Source organism: Anomalospiza imberbis, chromosome 2 (genome assembly GCF_031753505.1).
Source record: "Anomalospiza imberbis isolate Cuckoo-Finch-1a 21T00152 chromosome 2, ASM3175350v1, whole genome shotgun sequence".
In the NCBI taxonomy this organism is placed as follows: domain Eukaryota; kingdom Metazoa; phylum Chordata; class Aves; order Passeriformes; family Viduidae; genus Anomalospiza; species Anomalospiza imberbis.
Genome location: NC_089682.1, coordinates 16,413,995 through 16,428,758, shown reverse-complemented (window position 1 = coordinate 16,428,758; position 14,764 = coordinate 16,413,995). Strand labels below are relative to the sequence as shown.

Sequence of the window (14,764 nt, the reverse complement as noted above, 5' to 3'; positions counted from 1 at the left end):
TGGAAAGTGAATTTTTCATTTGCTCTACTTACTATTCATCAAAACAAATCCTGTCTCCTTCTATTGTAGTTATTTAATACACACTGAGCTGCCATTCTGCCGCTGCAGTGATAAATCCTTCATCCCCTTTTATGGTGGCTCCATAGGGGCCAGCAAGATGCAAAAACTTTTTTTTTTTTTTTTTTTTTTTTTTTTTTTTTTTTTTTTTTTTTTTTTTTGAGAAGCACTATGAAGTCAATTTCTTGAGAGGTACCAGAACATGGAGGCTGAGGTCACATAGGTGATGCCCACCTGGGAGTGCTGGTCAGTAGCAGCGTATCACAGTGTCACAGAGGGGACAGAACCATTGCCTGCCTGCCACCCCTGGCACTCTCTATCAGCAGAGCTGGAGGACAGGATTTATGGCTCTGCAGAGGATTTTGCAGCATGTGACATGGGCAGGAAATATCCCAGCACTCTTCTGACTGAGGCATTGTCGTTTAGCCCACCAGTGACAGCAGGGATCCAGAAGGAACATATTTCTGCCTATTTCAAATTGAACCTCAAGCCTGGACTTGTGAAAAGGTGAGCTCTCATTTAGCCACGCAACATGGGCCGGGTTTCATCCTTATTAAAGGGATTAGAATGCAGTGGGACCACCAGTCCCAAACGTAGCACCAAAGTGGCCCTGCTAGATCTGATCCTCTGGAAAGGCGGCAGTGAGACCCACAAGCCTTCAGCTCCCCTGATTAGCCACCTTTCCAGGAATGTTTGGCACTGATGCAAACCCAGGAGCACACCTTCCCTCCAGTTTCTGTTAAACACTTCAGCTTTTCCATGGAAAGCTTTTGTATTGTATTGAATTGAAATCCACCTGGGTCTGGTCAGTAGTTTAGTACCAGGCTTAAGTAATCAATATATAATTTTCACCAGCATTTCTTTATCACACCTATTTTTCCCCCTTGCCCAGCCATTGCTGTACCATCAGCAACTAACAGCCTGATTGTGCTCCCTCCTGCTATGATTTATGTCTAAGAGCAAACATGGAAAGACAAGTGCTTTGGAAAAGCTGTCCTTGAAGTCCCAGTCTACAATAGGTTTTTTTTTTTCCTTCTTCTTTTTTTTTTTTTTTTTTTTTTTAGGAGATCAGAAAAACATAAATTGCAGTATATCTTCAAAGTGTTTGGGGTTGTTTGCCACATGACTCATACCAACTTTAATGGGAGTCACATGCTAAACTCCCATGCAACACTTGGAAAGTTTCAAAGTGCCACTGCTTTGCGCAAGAGTCCTGAGTGAAAAGCTACTTTTGTTTTCCTGCTCCACAGCACTGGCATTGTCCAAATCCCAGCCCTCCAGTAATAAAGTGCTGGGACAGAGTGAGAAAAATCCAGCTGGGGAGGCAGCGCTTCTGCCAGGCTTCCCTGACTCCTGCCTGCCATCTCTCCCCAGCTGCTAGCACAGCAGGCAGGTGAAATCAGTGCTGCATCAATGCCTAGGAAACCCTGCCAGAGCCCCCTGAAAAACAGAGACAGGCTGATGATGGCTCTGGCACTGAGGTATTTACATTACCTCTCCTGTTACTAGTGCCTGCCTGTTAGCTGCCCTCTTTTTTGCAGGGTTACATGTATTTTCAGTGGTGCCTGTCTCTCCCCTGGTAGTTCCCAGTAAAGCTTCCTGTTATGGAGCCTTGAAGTCATTGCCATTATCTTGCCATCTTGAAATACAGCAATATAGCTACCATTGGGAAACAAAGGGGGAATTATGTTTTTTTCTTGAGAAAAGAGCTCACCTGGCAAGATGCAGGGTTCTTCCAATATGAACAAGAAAAGAGCAAAATCTCCTGCCCTTCCTCACCCTCTTTCCCTGGAACAGGTCACGTATTAGTCTGCTGTCAGGTCAAGTGGCTTTTAGAGGGATAAAAACCGTGTTAAAGCAAACCAAGAGCAGATTGTTCCAAGTGCACACATGGCTAACCCTTGCCTAGGACTAGGCAGCCTAGGCACTGCCGATATGAGAATCTCTCCGGGTTTCTTTGAAGTATGGGCAAGTATATTAAAGTGGGAGGAAAGCACCGACTCCTTCAGGTGGTGATTTGTGTTTATTGGCTGTGATTTTTATGAGTTGGGGAAAGAGGCAGAAATGCCAGCATATAGTAATTGAAATGTACGGGGTTGGTGTAAGAGTCTGTTTCACAACCAAGGGAAGGTGACAAAGCCCTTTCAGAGGAATGTTTTTCAGCATTCACTAATGTTGCTGCATAAGGGGTCCTGGTGCTAATGCTACCTTTAATGGTGTAAGTGCAAAGCCGTGAATCATCCACCCGACAATTATAGCAATACATCCTCGGCCACTCAGAGCTGGGACCCTGCAGCATTTTAAAACACTTTAAAAATCCTCTCAGTGCTGTGGGTGGGATGAGGGATCCGTACAGACAACCCCATCTGCTATATCTCCCCTGGATTGCTTTGTTGGCTTCCTTACTTTTTGGGTGTTGCCTCATCCTAATTAGGGTGGGAAGCAGAGGCCATGCCAAATAACAGCTGGCTCATAGCAGTTTCCTCTGTCTGCCATTGTCAAGCCACATTTCCTAGTGAGTTATGCATGCCTTGAGCCAGGAAAGAAAAAACACATGGGATGTAAATCTGGCAGTCAAGGACCCCAGTGAGGTTCCTCAGTGGTTTCAGCAAGCCATTTATGCAAGCAGGAGCTGCAGGAGCAGGTGTCAGCAATACACCTTCAGCCTGACAGCGACAGCACTGCTGCAGTGGCTTCCTGTGCATATGGCTATTGTCCTACCTGGCAATGTTGCATGGATAGGACTGAGGAGTTTGGATATTTTTCCAACAGCCCAGCTGGCATTATGTCTCTGCTGGATAGCTAGAAATGCTGGACAGAGGGCCACTCGCCTTGCAAATAAATCATCTCTGCGGTGCACGTGCCATGAGGCCAGCGTGGCTGGGATGTTTATCACACAGGCTCTCTCCTACCCTGCAGATGGCCTGTACAGATGCAGTAAATCAGCCCCATCCTGACGTGCCCGATGCAGCACATCTGGGAAGCGCATGCTGGGAAGGCCAGCCCAGAAGTGCTCCCTCCCCAGGGGCTGCACACAGGCAGCCCTCCACACACTGCTGGCCTTCTTGGCCCAGCATTGAGTCTTACTCTGCAGGGAAGCTGAGAAGAGGCTGGAAATCTCTTCATCTGTTTTATCTTCCAGCAAACGTTTCTTCAGCCGTTTCTCTTCTCTTAACAAAGCAGGAAAATGAGCGAGGTGCTGGCGAAGTCTGGGAGCATCTCTGGGTGCTCTGCCCAGCCCCTATACTGCATCCCCCCCAGCCAGAATTAAAGGACCACCCATCCCATCCCTTACTTTCTCCTTCCTCATCCCCTAAAGTTTGGAGAGACTATCTAAAGAACAGTTTAATTGGCCCTGTGTGGAAAGAGGGTTGGCATGAAACCTGTCCCATCTGGAGCTGTGTGTCTCAAAATCAAGATGGGGGGAGGAGGGGAAGTGGGAGAGGGGAAGTGGGGGAGGTGGGGGGCAACAGGGAGAAAGGGGCTGGGTTTGCAATTGTCCACAATGACAAGTGCCAGGGCAAGAGCAGTGCACCGAGGAGTCTGGAGGTGTAGAGTCACACAAAGTCTGGAGGTGAGGTGGGTGCTCCCCTGGGATCCCCTCTGCACAGGGTCCTGAGGCAACCCCATGAAGCCCTGCAAGGCACCTGTCAAAATTGCAGTAACCTCTTCAACTGGTGCGCCAGCATCCCAGACAGGACATGAGGAGGTGTCTTCAGTCCTGTGGCCAAACCTTCTGAAGGTACAGCTCAATATGGGCAGCATTTGCTTGAACGGTTTCTTTTTATTTCTTCCTTCACATTCTTTTCTGGGAAATAATCTGCCTGACCTTGACAGCTGACTAAAAAATTTCGTTGCACGGTTTCTTGGCACAATGTGCAGAATTTGTCTGAAGCAGACTGTTTCATAGAAAACATTGACTATTGCCACCAAGTTTTTTGAGAGGGAAATGTTAAGAAATTTGGAAAAACTACAACTATTTGTGGTCAATTGTCAGTCCTCTTCCTGAACTGAAGCCTCCCCCTACAAGGCAATTATTTTAAATACCAGAATATGCAAAATATTTGGATAGTCAAAACAAAATTATCAGTGGTCTCCAAGGAAAATGGTTTCAATGTTTCAAAAAATTCTATAGGTAATTCACAATATTCATCGGTTTATAAGTTTTTTATATTAAAACATTATGTCAAAATTGTGCTCAAATAAAAAATATCAGCATAACAACCCAGGGATATCAAACAAAATCAGATATTGGGGGCTTCTCTTTGTTCTTCACTATAGTTTTACAGCACTTGATTTCAGGGCATCCAGTGCATCTCTGTACACATGTGAGAGAAGTATTGTCATAGCTCTGTGTATGTATATGTTATCTCATCAGATATATAGCCAGATTTAGGAAATAAGAGATAAGAAAGGGACCTCAGTTCAGCCAAGGAGAAGACAGGCACACTGTATTGCTCATTTTGTTGAAAGATTGGAAGAAATTAATGCTTTGAGTAAGATAGTGAAAGTCACGTCAGCAATTACATTATTATTACAACAACAACAACAACTATTATTATTATTATTATTATTATTATTATTATTATTATTATTGGATAACCTGCTGCATGAACAACTTACTAATGTCTTCTTCTTAGAGGGGCCTAACCAATGAGTTAGGAAGTGCTTTGTTTTCTGTATTAATGAATATTCATGTCACTAATGACAGAAGGCTTTAGTAGAAAAGGCTGAGCTCATCCTGGAGTACAGGATCCCAATGGCTGGATTGCAGTCCAAGGGGATGGGCTGAATCCTCTCAGGCAGACAGTGGATGTGAGCTTGGTTTTCCAATAAATATTGTCTGCCTCTTGAGCTGAACTGAGCACAAGGAAATTTTTCAGGAAGTTTTGTGAATCCAGCTTTTCCCATCAGCTTTTGTGAATTGAACAAAAACCAGCATGTTATATTTTAGGTTGTTTTACTGAAATTGAAAATTATCTTTTCTTTTTATTTTGGTGAGGGAAAACAAGTACATATAAAAATTATTTAAAGTTGATCTAGCCCTATATTTGGGTTCTTCTTTGGATCATCTGATGAACCAAAAGAATTAATCAAAAAGTTAATCAAAAGATACTCCTGTAGTGCTACCCTGAGCCTACAACGCTTGTCAACCTATTTCCTTTTAAAGATACTAACTGGTTTCTTCTCCCATTTAAGTCTGTTTTGGTGTCCAGATACAAACTGGGAGACCATCACAGCCAAGCCTACAGTTTGATGACCAGTTATTTCATTAACATGGAATAATTGGAGAAAAAAAATCATTACTCTTTTCTTGGTCATACCTGGTATCCTCCAAGGAGGTATTTACTGTGAGAGAAGTTCATTGGCTTTGCTGGGATGTTTATTACTGTCCTTTGTATAATAAAGCCATCAGTCAGGATGGAAAGGGGCTAGGGAGAAGGGAGAGCCAAATCATTGCAAGAGAATTTATGCGTAGATAGTTTGATATTGCTTTCCTTTTATTTTTAAATGATGATTGGAGTAGGAGGTCCAATAAGATATACAGTCCTGTAGCCATACACATGTGTTGTTATAATGCAGCCTTTCATTCAAAAAGGCTGGCAGTGCTTAGGGTGGCAGATTTATTGTGTTACCGCAGGTTAAGGATCATAGGTCATTTTGCAAATATCCTTTTCAGGTGTCTGTAAATTCCTGCAAAAACACACACAAAGTGCAAGAACACTCAGAAGAGTTATTTTTTTATTACCTTCCTCACTCAGAGCCCAAATGAAAACAAGATAACCTGTCCTTACTGGGAACACTGGGATCAAGTTAGCCTCTCAAAGGTGAGAGTCCTCTGCTGTCCTAGATGGCTGTAGCACCAAAGTTATCTCTTCCCTGCATGCAGGCCTCTGTTCCATTTCACAAGATGCCAGAGCAGACCATAAACATCCTCACCCATGAGACAAATCTGCTTTTAACTCCTGCTCAGACCAGGTAACTTCACCAAGAGGCAGCACAACCACTCTAACCACCTTTTAAAAGTCTGCCCTGACCCCACACATCCAGTGCTTAATGGGACACTTAACTGTATCCAGCCTGAATTTTAAATTATTTTTGATTGCTTATGCAGATGATCAGGCACTAGTTAATGTGGGGCCAGGCATGCAGGCTGGCCGTGAGCATGGTTCTGAGGAGAGCTGCCAGCCCCCATGCAGAAGGGTCCCCCACCTCCCCGGGGTGGCTTGGCCACAGAGCATCCTCCAGCATCTGCAGGGTCCCTGTTCAAAGAGCTTTCCTGGTGCTGGCCAAAGCCACCCCCCTGCCTTGCAGCTCTGGCAACAATGGGGACTCGTCACGGTGCCAGCTGCCCTCCAGTTTCACCAACTCGAGGCCAAAGGTGCTGCAATAAGTCATATGCTGCCCCCTTCCCTCAGGAGGGAAAGGTTCAGAGCCACGCTGAGATTTAATGGGCTCCCCTGCTGCAGGTTGGCAACTCCCACTGGAATTCCCATTGCAATTCCCTTTGCAATTCTCAGTGTGATTTCCAATGAAGTTCCTAGAACATTTCCCAGTTCAATTTCCACTGTGATTGCAATTCACTTTGCAACTCCCAGTGCACTTCTCACTGTGATTCCTATTGCAATTCCCAGTGCAATTTCCACTCTGATTCCCACTGTGATTCCCCTTTCATTTCCCAGTGCACTTCTCACTGTGATTCGTTTTGCAATTCCCACAGCAATCCCCAGCAGACCCCAGGGCTGGCCCTGCTGGTCCATCACTGAGCATGGGTTTTATCTCAAGGCCCGTGGCAGTGGCCAGTCCTGAGAGATGAAAAGGACCCAATGATTTTTTTTTTTTTTTTTTTTTTTTGCTAATGTAAGATCTGGCAGCTGAGCTAGCCAGGGGCATTAGTGGCATAACATGAATAATAGTTTCTGACAGAAAGAGGTCACACAGCCCATTTCAGTCTGTCCACCTATGTGGAGAAAAGAAGCATGACGAGGCAGGAACACTAAGTTCTTGTCTGAGTTTTCTGACTGTTCACTGTGCTACTGTAGATCCTCTGGCACCCATTCAAGCTTCATTGCATGTTAATTACTGTAGCTGGTAAGACTTCCTTTTTTTTAAACCAAAAAAGGAGTATTTTGCCGACAAGATGCCTCAGTTCCCTTCCAATATAGATTTCGGCTGTAATTGTGGAAAGTCTCCTTTTTCTATGAAAACAATGTCATCTTACTCAGTGGCTTGGCTCTATATTCACCAGAAGCAATGGCTTTGATTAATTAATTGCATTAACCATCAGTTTGATAAAGTAATTTACACAAAGAAAAGAAAGTCAGTTTTTTTTAAGCACTTCAACACCAAGTTATGCATTGTGAAAATATATGGGGTTTTGTTTCTCAGCCATTCCTCTTACCAGTCAGTATGGCATTCTTTTTCCTGGATGTTCATGTCTTAGCTAGATCTCATCAAACTCAACAGGGAAACCTTGCCTGGCCTGAGATGGTATTCGTTTTTACCTGATGAAGATGATCCCAAGGTGCTGTCAGGTGGTATTCTTAGTATTCTCACCTGCAGATTTATGTCTCTGCACTGACACTGTGGTGACTTGGAAAATAACATTTTGATTATCAGAATCAATATTTTGGCCAGATGGAACTCTCTTGTCTTGAGGCCCAGGGCCCTGGTAGATACTGTGCCCTCCCTAAGGTGGCTCTTGGCTTGGTGCTGCAGCACAGCATTTCTGCCCCCTCCTTTCTATGCTGCACCTGGGAAAGAAACCCTTTTCTTGATCTTTCATGTGTGGCTTTCATTACTGCATTTGTTGTTTGTGTTCATTTGTGCCATGCTCCATTCTGCAAGCCTGTTTTTCTTTTGCTTCAGGGTTATTTGGCTGTGTTTAACTGTACAACTCTCTTGTTGTATTGTATTGGCTTGTCACTCTAATGGGATTTTATCACAATCAGTAACATCTCCCAATATCCTACATTTTTATGTGACTGTGTTAAACACTTCCTTTCTAAGGTGAAGAGCTGCAGACATGACTCAGGGCTCCTTATTTAAAGCATATATGAAGAAAGATGGAAATTTTTTTTCCATATAGATTTTTTTTTAATTAGCTAAAAATATCCAACACTAGTGTGAAGAAGGTGTTGCACACATTTTTCATAACCCCTCATCTACATTGAAAGGGTTAAAACCCAATAGATAAGGCTACCCTTACCACTCAGGTCCTGTTGTTTGGGTTGCAGGAAAAGCTGTGCATATCTTTTTCCATCCTTCAGCTTTCTTCCCTGAACTCTGTCCTTGGGCAGCAGAGAGCAAGGATGTGGCTGGGAGGCCACAAAGGGCAGTTTCATAACCTGCACAGGCCCTGTGAACACAGGCCCCCTTCCATTTTGCTCTAAAACACTGTCTTTTTGCAGTGCTCCAAGGTAAGTTGGGGGCTCTTTTGATAGTATTGGGTATTAATGGCAGCACAATATTCAGAAGAGTGGAAAAATGTCAGTGGAGAGATGCACTTCAATCCTCATCACTAATACTTTATATTTCAGAGTAGTCCTAAGAGTACTGGTAATGCTAACATTAGAGTTACTACACTTCATTCAAAATAAATCTTTATTTTTATAGGAAAATCCACGCTGAAGCCAAGTTTTGAGATGTCAAATTTTGTAGCTGTTCCCACTTCTACCACAGTTAGAGAAACACATTACAATGAAGTTTCTGAAATGACCTGCAGAGTTCAGGTTCCTGGAGTCTTGCTGCAATTCAAAATCTCCAGACTCTTTTAGAAATCACCCTTTATTTGCTACCCCACTGTCTTCACTCAAGCAAAAATGCGCTTCATTCATTTCTTTGCAACTGATCCTTATTTAATTTGGCAAAGAGAAAAGCGCAGGTTGGTTCAACTTGTTCGAAAGTGATGCAGCATTTTCCCGGCGTTTGCATTGAGCCGTGTCCTTGAATTTGCTTTGTCTGATCAGCAGCCATTTTTCAGCCCAACTGTACTTCTGGCACAGCCAAGTTGGGCTGGGAATGAGCAAAGCCAACGGAAGATCATGTCTCTATCGAGCAAAATGCCTGGTTCCCTAGCTACAGACAAGGATGTGCCAGAAACCTCAGCTTAAGTGAGAATTTTGTGCTAAGCACTAAGGTCACTGTGACCTTCACAAAGATTGCTTCATGCATTTTTATTTCAGTAGGTGTCAACAACTGTGCTGAGATAGCTTGGTTTGTGCTGCAGCCTGAAAAGGGTAGGGGAAATTAGACACTTTGCATTGGCTGTGATTTTAAATGGAAAAGTCCTGCTCTTTTTTTGTTTGCTCAGCCTAATACAAACCTGCTTTTGCTTTTATCTTATCATGACATTCAAATTCAGGAGCAGAGCACAGGAGCTCAGCAGGGCAGCACTGACTCCACGGCAGACCTCTATCTGCAACCTTTTGAGCCTGCCCTTTTACTTCTACCTCTTGGTTTTGTTTAATACAAACTAACCGCACCAAGGCACCTGCAGCAGCCCAACCAGACCACAGCTTTGTCCCTGAGCTGGGCACCCCAGCCCATCTGGCCAAGCATTCCCTCCCCCCACCTCTCCTTGCCATGGGGACTGGCATGCAGGTTCCCCCTCACTGATCTGAGTCCTCCATAGGACAGAGTGGGCATGAAAATAAAATCATGAATAGGAAGAATAAGATTTCATCAAAAAGGTTGTTTGGCAGAAAGTTCAGCCTCCCAAATCAGCTTGAACCACAAATCATGTCCCTGAGCTGCACAGAAATACCTGTCTCTACCTGGCCTGCAGGTACAGTAACCCAAAAAGGTTTAAGTGTGCCATAATGGTTTCAGAAAGCAAGCAGGAAGCATTTCTGTCAAGCACAATAACAACAAATGAACATTATTTGAGAGCATTAACTCTTTCCAAGCTGTTTGATTTTCCCTTGCTGTCCCGCCTTTCAAAATTATCTGTCCTCAGTGCATAAGTATAACACAGCAGTAAAACAGGTAATAGCATTAAAAAACATAATCAAAATGTTTTAATGTGAAATGTTGTACATACTAAGAACAACACCTTGACTGCTTCAAACAGAACTGCATAAGTCAGGATTTCTCTTGTGTTTGCTTTGTTCCGTACTTGTACAGTACATTTTTTGGCATGGGCATTTATGGAAATTGTATTCAAAAATGTGCCTAAGGACTAGGGAAAAATTAATCTTACAGGAATGATTATTCCTGCTGAAATATCAGTGGGGGCAGGAATCAGGAGATCAGAAATGGTGTCCTACAGTTTCTGGGTAATGATGACCACCTTGCAGCTTTGAAATATTGAACACCTGTAGAACAGTGTTAGGAATCAATTGAGACTCTGAATTTAAGATTTGCAATGTCATTCAGATAATCAAGTATTATCTGCAATAATACTTGCAGATAATCTGGAGGACCTGCACCCCAGTCTTTCACTATCCACAGGTAGTAACAGGAGGCTCAGTCCATGAAATTATTCATTGCCAGCCACCCACTTTTCTCAATGCCAAAGGGTCTGTTCCATGTGGAAGTAACTCTCTGATTGCATCCTCTTCTGATGTGTGTCTGGATTTTTCCTTCATAAGAAAATACTCTTCAGCAATAGAACACTATCATTGCACTATATCTCTTTACTGAGTTTTGGTACTGGAATTTAAACTAAGGGTTTGTTAATCATGCACAGACATTATTAAAACAAACTCATATCCCCAGGTTTTTTTTAAAGAAGAACACCAGCATAAATTCAAGTATTATAACATGCAGCAGAGAGGTGGATCTGGACAACTGAAATTGTAATATGACATTTTCCTGTTCTGCCATTATTACCACAAATTCATCTTGCAGTTAGTGAAAACTGGCTACTCTGTGAAATTGCTGTCTCCTATCAGCCCAGTTTCTCATATGTTATTGAGCTCAGCCCGGGCTCAGTTAGACGTAATTTGACTCCTTTAAAAGTAAGATTGTCTGAACAGTCAGTTCTGGGTGAATTCAAAGTCTCTGTATTTCTGGGGAGGGCTGGCAGAGAAACATAAAGAATTTGGTTTTTTTACACCTCTGGTAAGAAATCAAAAGAACTTTGGTCTACATTATCTATCAGTAATATTTTTTCAGACAAAATATACATAATGTTTTTTTCTCGCCTTCCTATCTTCTTGCTAGTCTTAAATGACCAGAATAAAGCTGCTGCTTTGCAAACCCACAGGCTTGCAAGCATTGGGCATGATGACTCTGAGGTCAGGGTGGAGGTTAGGGCAGGTTTAGGACATGTGCTGTGCCCTGAGGCTATCCCAATATGTTTCTGTTCATTTTTTCTTTCATATTTCTTATTGTAGCATCTGCCTGCTGCGTCTTAGACATGAAGACTGACAGTAATTCCGGTGGGTTAACATCTCCCTCTGTGATGCAGGTAGCTCAGGTGAAGTTTTAGTGCTGGACTTGGCAGTGTTGGGTTGGACTTGATGATCTTAAAGCACTTTTTCAACCTAATTAATTCTATGATTCTGTGTTCAGCCTATGCACCAGGCCCATTCAGAGAGAAGGAAAATTTGTCTTTTATATTGTTTTTTATCCCTCTCATGCCAGCTCTATAGCAGTTGGTGCAAAAGACTCACGTATGCTTGAAAAACTGTACTCTTATCCAAATACCCCTATTTTCTTTTCCATTTAAGATAAAGTAACTTTATCTTTTCTTCTTAAAATTAATCACAGTGATACTTCCTCTCCACTTGGGCTTCCACGTTCCTCATGCCTTTCTCCCAGTCTACTCATTCATCTGTTTCATAGTTCTTTCATCTCTTTATCTGTGCTTCCTTATGAACATCTGACTTAGGACCTTTGCCTGGGAAAAAGTTGAGGCTTTGACCCTCTGTGTATTACTAATATTATTACTTAGTAGAAATACAATGTAATAATACCTTGCAATACTGTGATGAGCCAAGGCCCCCTTTGCCTCCAGAACATATTGTTCTCTGCTGTCTTTATTTGTTTGGTCTTAACTCAGAAAGCTTCTGGGCTTTCTTTGGGCTAGCTAAGGACTAGCTGGAAGGAAGCTCCCTGGTCATAGTTCCTCTTGATGCTCAGCAGCCCTAGGCCTGTGAGGGGCCGAAGCTGTGACCCTCTCCACTAGGATGTCCCCAGATGTCATGGTCCAGAGCTCTGTCTAACCTCTCAGAACAGACAGCCTAGGAAAAGCTGCCTCACACCCCCACCATCTCCTTCCAGACAGCCATGGAGGTCATCCTGTACTTACCCAGGTGCTAGCTTTTTTTTTTCCTGATATCACATCTGCTTGTTTCAAATTTGCTTCCGGACTGGGATATTGTGCCAGTTCTGCTCCCAGGAGGAGTCTCTGGAGGCACTAATCCACCTCCTCCCACCCGTCTTTACATGCCTGCAGCCCAGATACCAGACAGGGAAAAGCAAGTGAGTTACACAGGGAGAAGCAGAACAGAAATTGCACAGCTTCAGACTCCAGGAAAGACAAAATTAATGAATACATGCACACAAAATCTGCCAATAAAGCATGGGCTAGTCCATGCCACTTCCATCACCCTAGACATTCCCCTTTGAAATTACACCCTCGCTCCCTTCAACCATTCACCCTGCAGCACTCTGATTTCTATGACACTAGCACTGTATTGCTTTACATTTAGGACACTGAGGTTCCAGAAAGTGCTTTGTACCATGAAGAAGTTATCTCCACTTGACTGAAAGCTTTCTGCAACTACATATTGCATCCAGTGTTTGCAGTCACTGATCCATTATTTGTAAGAGGGACAAATCCTATCCTTTGCTTTTTGGCTGGCTGAAGATTTAACCTCCCTTCATTGAAAGAAGTCATGATAGTGTGAAATATTTCCAACAATTTTCTGGTTTTATTTATTATTATTATTAATATTATTATCATTATCCTTATTGTTGTCTTTTTGCATCTGCTCTAGCTGTGACATGTAGAGCTTGTGAAGCCAACATCACTCAGCATGGCTGAGTTATTTTTGCAGTGATGCTGCAAGAGAGGGGAAGCATCTATTCCCTCTATCCTATTTCATTAAAAGGCAGTGCGTTTTATGACTTCTCCATTCCAGCTGCAATGATTCAGTGCCAGGTGCTGGAGCTTATTCCCCTCTCTCCTTTGCAGAAGCAAACCAGTGCTGATCTGCAGAAATCACAGGTAGGATGTTAATCAAAACCATAGGGAGCCAAAAGTAGTTCCTGGAGCAGGAAACTGTTTGCAGAATGTAGAAGATCATTATTTTACCTATACGTTTAGTAAACCCACCTACATCAGAGGCTGTGGGAAAGAGGAAAAGAGTGTTATGTAATCAAGTCTAATGTTAATGGCAGTTTTCCACAAAAACGTAATTTCTGTTGGGGTCAGTTGTTATCCCTTTCCCTGCAAAGGCGAGTTGCTAAGTGAATGAAAAATATTCAGTTTCCATTATAGGTTAAAGCAGACATGTGTGTGTACATGTTCATTTAAATGTATTGCATGTATGCATGTACAGAAAGCATACATAATTTTTTACAAATGTATCTTTCCTAAGACTACTAAATACCCTGGTGTGAGATAAAATATTTTCTTTAAATGATCATAAAAGGTGTTTCTAAAATGTCACCACTTATATAATTTTCCCAGCTTGCCCCACAGTTCACTTCAGACTGAAACTAATTTAAATTACTTTGTAGCTCCCAGGAATAAAAGGAATTTAGTAATTTGCAGTTCATTTGCTCTTGCTATTCTTGGAATCGGTATTTGAGGTTGTCCAATCCTTTGCATTAGGAAATGTATGGAGTGTGAGTAGCAGTCATGTCATGCCTGGCAGATTTTGCCAAGGAAACTATTGGGTTTTGCAGCTTTGAAATTCTGGGGATAATTGACATGTGCTCCATTCCCACAGAATAACTGGGATCCTCGTCAGTGCCTGGCTGTGGATGAGTTTAGTGAACATTGTATGTCCCAAGTGGTGGTTAAGCTAACTTAATTAGGGAAGTGCCTTTATCCCAGCCCAGACAAAGGCTGCCCTTGATGGAGCACTGTTGAGAAAACAGCTCTGAGGTAAAGGTCTTATGAACCAGACATGCAGAGGTGTCTCCTCCCTGGCCTTGAGCCTCTAGTGGAGATGAAATCTTGGGGGGAGGAAATAAAAAGTAAAAGAATGACCTTGCTAACCTTCCCAGATGCTAACCAAACATGAGCCAAGCCTCAGCAGATCTCTTCACCTGGGGACACTCCAAGAGGGAAGCGTAGGAGTCCCCTTGGGAGCCCAAACACTCCCAGCCTGCAGGCTGGCAGGAAGGAAATGAGGAGCCGGGCAAGCCCCCCACAGCATCCCTGAAACGTGCCCATGGCCCCTCATTGAACCAGGAGTTTGAGGCTGCTGAGTGCCCTTCCCATGCTAACATCCCAGGGCAGACCCAGAGGACTGCAAACAAGCACACCAGCCCAGCAGATTTAGATGGCCTCTGGGGTAGAAGCTGTGTTGTCCAGGGCACCATCAGTTCTGTTCTGCTCTGCTCTGCTCTCCAGGGAACCCACACCACCACCGTGAGAGCCCTGAGCATCCAGCACCACATACATCATTATTATCACTGGGTCTTGCACAAATAACGAGAGAGGACAGTGCTCTCACCTCACAATCCAGCTCCAGTGCTAACAGAAGGGAGGAGATAAAACACTGTCATACAAATGAGGCCTTACACT

At 43.3% G+C, this 14,764-nt stretch overlaps 1 long non-coding RNA gene across 1 annotated transcript; it reads left to right on the top strand.

Annotated features, from left to right (window-relative positions):
• The first annotated feature begins 286 nt into the window (after nucleotides 1-286).
• LOC137468338 (uncharacterized) lies at nucleotides 287-13,134 on the top strand. Its single transcript, XR_010995885.1, has 2 exons — nucleotides 287-564; nucleotides 13,005-13,134. It is a non-coding gene; the product is annotated as an uncharacterized lncRNA (long non-coding RNA).
• The last annotated feature ends 1,630 nt before the right edge of the window (nucleotides 13,135-14,764 follow it).